Here is an 8,457-nt window from a genome sequence, read left to right as displayed (position 1 = left end):
TAATATGGTAAATCAGCTTAATGATGTGTGAATAAAACTATATTAAGAAAAAAGGGGCTTGTTTTCCTCGATTCAAAAGGGCCGAGGGAAAAAAAAAAAAAAAAAAACCATTCTGGGTGCTTCAGGGAGCTGGAAAATCTATACCACAGAGTTCTAGGATTTTTGTTTTCTTCAAAGCCTCAGAGCAACACGAGAAAACTGAAGTGTCTTGGACAAAAGGCAAGCACATGAATAACCCACTGGGAGTGAGCTCTCAGCTTGGTTTCATATTTACACATTATAACCGGGAGTTAAAATTTTAAAATCCACAAAAGAACCAACGTTGGTTTGAAGGGATGGGCTCAGGGGTTGCAGGGAGAGCAGTCATCCCCCCGCTAACAACATGAAGTCCCAGTGTTCGCTGCAGTTGTCATAACAACTGTTTTTAAATAAAATTTGCAGTATTCATCAAATATTGGCATCTGAAACCCCGTGCTACGTAAAAATTATTAGCTATTCGCATCTCCATAAAATGGCTTGTGTGGCTAAGGGAAGAAAGAAGGTGGGATTCTAGGTCACAGCATAGAATGGTCAGTGAAGGAGGCAAGGTTTACGAAGAATGCCCATCGTCCCAATTTGCGCCTCTAACTTTCCCTCGTAAGCCATCTCCCACCCGGGCAGACTGGCTGGTGGGCAGGGGGTAGGGACAGGGCTGAGAGGCAGGCGCCACCCCAAAAATGGTGCAAGGTGCTGTATACTAAATGAGAAACCCCATAGCTGCGATTAAGAGATTTGATTTTAGGGAAACGCATCTCTTGGAACCGCTAAATTCCAAAACTCCTCTCTCCTATTGGTTATTTCCTAAGACTTTACAGTAAGTTTGTAAACATTGTAATTCTTGCACATGAAAAATTCAAACAATACAAAGGTCTGTATAATGAATCATAAGCCCCTCTCCCTTCCCAGACTCCCTCCAAAGCTACCCTTGATACTAGGCTCTATTCGTAGGCAAACATGCATTTTTATTTTCATTCAAATATTTGGAGTAGTATACATACTGTTCTGTAGCTGGCTATTTTCACTTAACAGACCTTGGAGAATATTCCGTATCAGCATGTCGAGAGAACTGCTTTATTCTTTTTCAAAACTACGGAGCTCTGTTCCTATTGGTTGGTATTTATATTATTTCATTTGTTTGTTTTGCCCCTGTAAACAGTGCGGCGACAAGTATCTTTGTCCTTTTTTCTTAAGTGGCCTAGCCTTCTCATGGGCTTCCTCGGCTTCCTTATTAATCCTCTCCAGCTTTCTGATCCCCATATTCCGACCCGAATAATCTATCTCCGTGGCGGGATCGATCTTGTCACACCTCAACACTTCCCCCATCACACACACAGAACATATCCAAATTTTTCAGCACATAAAAATACTCCATGGGGTCCCATCTGCCTTTGTAGTCAGACCACCTACCACCCACCCCCCCCCTCCTGCCCCCCACCAAACATGATGGATGATGCCCTTGCAGAAACAGGAATTCTGAAAATGTTTTCAGCTTTCCCATGGATCCATTATCCTGGCATTACTTACCTTTTTTCCTTCTACAACTTGTTGGTTGTGCCAGGAGTCAAGTTAGGTTTGACAGTTCTGAGCTAGGATCCTTCAGGGAAGCCATATCTAACTGCTTCCCACCACAGGTTTCCACCTGCTGGTCCCAGATGAGATCCACCTGAGACATCAGAATTAGCACACCTGAAGCTTTTTGTATGAAGTGGAATTAATGTGTTGCTAACTAACATTTGCCTCTTGACACCTTGCCTGAACCTCAGATGTTGCTTTTGCTATGGCCTCTGCAACCCATTAGATACCATAATCGAACTGCCTGGCATGTAAGAGAATATTCAGATAAAAGTTCTTCCCCAAGGCCACTCTGGTTCCTACTCTGCTGCCTTCCCCTGATCAAAGATGCAGGCTCATTCCCCGATTCTTAAAAGTTAGCCTTCTGGCTCACTTTCAGTCTGACGATAGCTGACATTTCCATTCTTACCAGTCAGCAACTTTCCTTCCTCCAAACACCATCCTTGGTATTGTTTTACCCAAGTGAAACATCATATCTCCTCAACTCTAAAGTAGGATGATATTGTTCAGCTGATGAAATGCCATTTCAACCCTACAAAGATACTGGCACAGGATAAAAATACATATTTGTTCCTCGAGGAAGGTTCTGACAAACACAAGTAACAAATATGCTAATAGGGGATGGCTCCCTGCTCCTTTTCCAAAGTCTAACATTAATGCAGGCCACAGACAACTGAATTGAGGAACACACATTTTAAAACGTGATTGGGGCTAACTGGTCTACCAGTCATGCATTGTGTTCAAGGGTGCAGTTGACATTGATACAATGCCAAGGATAAGCAGGAAGATCTTTAATCAATGCCATTTAAAATGAATATTGGTTCTGATTCCTCCTTCCTTTCCACAAACATTCATCGGGAAGGAAGGGGTAAGTATCTCTTCAGAGCGAGGTCACTTTTATGGGCCAATGGATGGACAGACTATGTGTCATGATGAAAATAATAAGTGAACTCTGCTTTAAAATGTCCCCCGTGGGACCAATTGTTAGATTCATTTGCTTGCACTAAAGCATTGTCTACAAAAGAGCAATATTAAAATATAAACATCTCTCTTGGCAGGGGCAGCCATACATGAAGGCAAAGAGACGTTTGTATTATCTATACATTTGTATTTAGCAATTGCCGCTCTGCTCAAGATACTTTAAAGTAGATGTTTAAGTACGAAAAAAATAAGACATCACTCCTTTAAGAAACAAACTGCTGTAGAAAAGAATATTAATCAGATACTGTTATGTGAAAGGAAGCTGATTATAAATGTGCTTTAACACGATCTCACTTTTACAGATGAGAAAATATGCAAATGCCAGACCTCTTTCCTCCCTGAAAAAACTGGAAGAAGCTTCACATCGGTCATAGTGCTGATACCTAAGTGGTGGAATGTGGGAGATTTGTAAATCTTCTTTCCGATTCTTTTTATAAAAAAATTTTTATGAACATGCATTTTTATGAGAAAATGTCCACGAAAGGTATAATTATATGTACATATCCGTGCACTTTTCTGTATGTGTCTTTTTGGGAATCAAGGTTTCCCATTTCTAAGTGTTTCTAGGTTTAATTAAAGCACACTCTCAGTGGAGATGAGCATTTAATGTGAAGGAGAATGAATAAAAATGGGATTTGAGAGGGAGAAGGATTGTACAGATCCTTTCTCTCCTGATAGCTGCAGCATGTAGCCTGAGGGAATTTTTTTTTTTTTTTTCCTAGAAGCCAGATGAATTCAGGGCAGGTAGTGTGAGCAGAAAACGCCCTGGGAATGCTCCGGGTATGCGCAGGCACACCTTGCTTTCTTCCTGAGGAGTTCCATGAAGGAACTGCCGATAAAATTGGAGAAAAACTGCCTTCCTAGGTTTTGACATCCAAGCAAAAACTTCCTGAGTCATGGGAGTGGCTGTGCAGGGTTTTGAACAGCATAAAAATGGAGGGAAAAACCAAAGTTCTCTCCCAGAAGCAAAAGGGAAAAAATAGATTCAATACTAGTTTCAAGTTGACGCTTACGTGATAAACTTACCGCATTACACCTACGGTCAGTTGCGCAGAAACTTCACTTGTACGAAGATGATCAATATTTACTTTTTAAATTAACGTGTGGTGTCTGATGAGGGGAGAGCATACTGAGTCGACCCCGGATCTTTCTCGATACGCAAGGCTACACAGCCTCTCTTCCCTCTCACGACCCCCCCCCTCCCCTCGCCTCGCCTCGCCTCGCCTCGCCTCGCCTCCCCTCCCCTCCCCTCCCCTTCCCGGGATCCTCTCCTTCACGAGGGCAACAGAAAACAAAGACTCTGCCGCAGCTGTACTGCCCCGGTGAGGCATGCTGGTTTAATTGCATTGGTTTATACAGACTGATCTAATCAAATCAAAGTGCAGGCTTTTAAAGCCTTTCATTTCTACACTCCAAGTGCAGCGGTACATCTATAATTAAAAGGGAAGTATTTTTTTTAACTGCACAGTAGTTTTTAGTTTATAAAATGCTTTTTAAATACTTTCTCACTTCATCTTCAAACCAACTCAATTTAAGTAGCAACTTCAAGGGGCCATCTCTAGCTGCTCCGCGCTCAGAATTCTTCCTCCCACTTCTTCTGGTAACATACCTCAGTTTCCCTTGGATAGGGCACGCCTTTCCTCCTTGCATGTGATTCAGATGAGACTTTCTCCCCTCCCCAAATCCAAGTGGGGACGTGTGACCTGGGCTTAGGCAAGCAGTGTGTCCCCCGTCCCCACTCCTGGCCCCGGTGATAGGCCAGGAGACGGTCACGTGACTTAGATCAGTCTGCTGGATTAAATTCTGAGATATTGGTAAACCGAGGAGATGTAAGATGAAGGCTCCCGGCCATCAATGTGATGAGAAAAGTTGCCTGTCATGGGGCCAACCCAGAGGGAAGCAGAGCTGAAACATCGAGAGGCACAATGTCCTGACGAAGCTGTTTAGTACCTGAATCAGCCACACCTGAAGCCAGAGATACCGTTAGACCTTTCAGTTATGCAGTCCAGTGACCCCACCTACCCTCTCCCTCATCCTGCTGGAGTCGGGTTTGTGTCACTCGCAATCAAGAGTTCCAGCAGATACAGTCTCTACTCTTCACCAACTCTCAGAAAAGTGGGGCCACTTGGTCCACACAGCCCCCGTTCTGAAACACCACTGGTCCCCTGAAGGCAGATACCTGAACTGCCTGTTAGTTCTTAAAAGAAAATGAGTATTCTAGAAGGAGGTGGCTGATAAGTCATAATTCATGAAGTATGAGTTATCACAAATTTATTAGCATCTATTAGCTGAGATCCACTCACTGAAGCCACACGCATTAATGGGCAAGTTCATAAGGGGATCGAATTCTGATCAGGAAAAACCCATAGGTTAGAATACAGACAGCTTCCAATGACCGGTTCTCAGTTCTTTGCCTAATTTCTTAATCTTCTGAACCTAAGTGTCCTATATAAGCAGTAAGTATTAAGAAAATCAGTATTTATTTTTTAAAGCATGATGTTTGGGGCGCCTGGGTGGCGCAGTCGGTTAAGCGTCCGACTTCAGCCAGGTCACGATCTCGCGGTCCGTGAGTTCGAGCCCCGCGTAGGCTCTGGGCTGATGGCTCAGAGCCTGGAGCCTGTTTCCGATTCTGTGTCTCCCTCTCTCTCTGCCCCTCCCCCGTTCATGCTCTGTCTCTCTCTGTCCCAAAAATAAACGTTGAAAAAAAAATTAAAAAAAAAAAAAAAAAAAGCATGATGTTTGAAGAGGGGAAGGCACATTTAGTTGACCATAGACCTTTCTTGATATGTAAGGCTAATGTTTGTGATAATGATATCCTAAGACTTGTGATATTTTAACATAAAATACTTAGCACACTCCAGGGCACAAAATAGATTCTCAATAACTTGATATGCTTTTAATAATTAATTAAAGAGGAGATACCCCCAGGGGGACAGTCTGGTCAGCATGCTCTGACAAGGTATAAAGCCACTAAAGAAATCAAGAACGGAGTGGACCGCAGGTCACAGAAAGAATGTAAGAAGGCAGGAAAGATAAATATGCTGGAATCTACCATTTTTCCTGGCGCCAGTACTGCCAAAGAATATTCTTTTGGATTCCAAGACAAGCCTGGATAACAAACCATCCCAGTTTGACCTGGACTGATGTATCTCCTGGAACTCAAGACTTTTAGTGCTAAAACTAGTGAAGTCCTGGATAACCAGGTATGAACTGGTCATCTTACCAGCTACCACACTGCTACATTTCCTGAGCAGTGAGAGCTCCACAGCCCAGAAGCGGAATTACCTACCAGGAAGGGCATCTGACCATTCTATCGTGGAAGACCAATGGCTATCACCATTCTATGACCTTATGGCGGAAGACCAATGGTTATCACCATTCTATGACCTTATGGCGGAAGACCAATGGCTATCACCATTCTATGACCTTATGGCGGAAGACCAATGGCTATCACCATTCTATGACCTTATGGCGGAAGACCAATGGCTATCACCTTACCACACTCTAAGAGAATCAGTGCCCAAGGTGTCAGGCAGGAACTGCAGAGAGAATGAAGCTATCAACAATCAGTTCCCTTACTCTATTTAATCCTTAAATGATTAGGAAAAAAAAAAAACTAAAATCATTTTTAACAGTCTCGTATTTCAATTATCAAGTACTGAATTAAAATGGAATGCAAACACTAAAATTTGACACACTGCTAAAAATGAACATGTCTAAAATATTAATAACAACTCTAAATGATTTATAATGCCCTCTTGGGCATATTTTATGATTTATTGATGTCATTTTAGCTGCTCCATGGGTGACAGAGTCACCTCACTGTGTGTGCGCTCTGGCAGCTTTCTAGGCTAGTTATTCGGAAAACTACACGTTCAGACCTTGACTGCATGCACCAGACTGTAGATGATATAGAAAGAGTAAAGATGTTAATTTCCCCCATAAATCAGAGAATTGTGAGGCTAAAAGGGCTTTAAAACTGGTTGCTTCCTGTTTTCTCAACTTCAAACAGGGGCATACTGGAGCTATCCTCAATGAATATGAATCTCACAACCTCCCTTATTAATTTATGATGTCCGTCTTTGTTGACAAGAAATTCTACTTTAGATCTAATCTTGTTACCCTTTCTGCATCAAGTGAAGCCCACTTTCTGGTGAGCTTTGCACCATGGTTTCTTTGAGAGCTCACTTCCTTTCTTTGACCTAATAATGCACTTTTCAAATCTTTCTGCCCATCCCACAGATATTATTGCCCAGCCCTCCACCTTATGAATTACTTCTAGTCTCTCCCCAGACTCTTTTTTGGTACCCAGTCCACTCTAATCAAAGTTGAATTTCTCTTCCGTTTCCTTCTTCTCTGACATCGTCCCCATCTCTCAGTTGGTGCTCCCTCTCCAGAGACTGAAAGATCTCATCCATCCCTCGGATGGCCAGACTTTGTTATCATCACTGACACATGTCTAGACACACATCTAAAAAGCAATGACACAGGCCTGTAATTCTAGGAAATGTCCCACATTTAATAACGACCAGTCCCTTCCCCTCTTGCCCTCCTTCAAAACTCCAAAGCCCTCCACATAGGGATATTTAAATATGGGGAGCTTTCTGAGAGCCCATTAAATTAAATCAGGTTTACAACTGCCTGTCTCCCTATTTGAAATTGTAATCAAGACCCAGGACTCTGTGTAGTATTAATAAACTAGAAAATAAACAAACAAACAAACAAACGAAAAGAAACAACAACCAAAACCCAACCATCAGTCTTACTCTGTTTATTTTTCTGTATCCAGCATGTGATTGACTTTGTGAACTCTAGTTCATTGTTGCTGACTCATGTGTGTTTTTTCACCGGAGACATAGCTAGTCACTTCTTATCTTATTTTGGTGACATTTGTTTTTCCTCACTATGTTACAACACTGTAATTATGTAGGCAGCTGCCAACGATCCTCAAATACAGTATGTAATTGCTGAAGTTAAAACTCCAGCAAACAATTCACCACAGGAACCAAAGGCTACATAGAGGCATGGTATATAAATCTGCCACATTTCTTCTTTATCTCAGACATTGAGAAGAGGTGATTATGCCTATAAAGATAGAAGTACACAATGGTCACTCAACATGCACTTGTTTATTGAGTGACTGTGTATAACTAAGCACCTGTCTCGTGGTGAATGTCCACTGAGTACCAGACTAGGCTTGGCCAGGCACCAGTTGAGGGTCAGGAACTTGGATTAGGTTGAGAGGGAGGTCTCACTTGAGCAGTGGGAGCTGTTGGTTGGGACCTCTGGGGAGAGGCTCCAAGATGGCTAGGAGATAAAATCTTTACAGTACTGGTCAGAAACACTTGTGTAAACAAAAGGAGAGAGTAGGATTGCTCATGGGAAGTTGTCACACCTGTGACATGATGCCAAGCTGACAAGGTCTCTACCAGCCCAGTGAGGGGCGCTGAGCAAAGAGTGGACTTAGAGGGACCATCACTGGTGGAAGTGGCCAGGCCTGGGGGCCTGAGAGTTTGGCCTGAGCCCCAAAGCTGAAGCAGACTGAAGGGGTGAACAGCGGGAGTCAGCTAAGCCCAGTCCTTGATGCTGTGCAACACATTCTTTCTTCAAAAGGAGTCTGAGAGATGTATCTCTGGGTCTGCTGCTAAGACAAAAAAGGTAAGGGAGAGCCAAGGATCCAAAACTTGGCGAAATAAGTTCAAGCCAAATGAAGGTCCGGGTTAAAAAGGGTGGGAGCCAGTGTTATCGCTCCGGAGTGACCTGAGCATTAGGCTTGACACCAGCTGGAATTTAAGACTTTTTTTTTTTTTTTAACGTTTATTTATTTTTGAGACAGAGAGAGACAGAGCATGAAGGGGGGAGGGG

This window comes from Lynx rufus, unplaced genomic scaffold (genome assembly GCF_022079265.1).
Source record: "Lynx rufus isolate CCGP_SWC_20201006 ecotype Redwood Valley unplaced genomic scaffold, mLynRuf1.p SCAF_1, whole genome shotgun sequence".
NCBI lineage: Eukaryota > Metazoa > Chordata > Mammalia > Carnivora > Felidae > Lynx > Lynx rufus.
Note: the sequence above shows the minus strand (reverse complement) of the source record.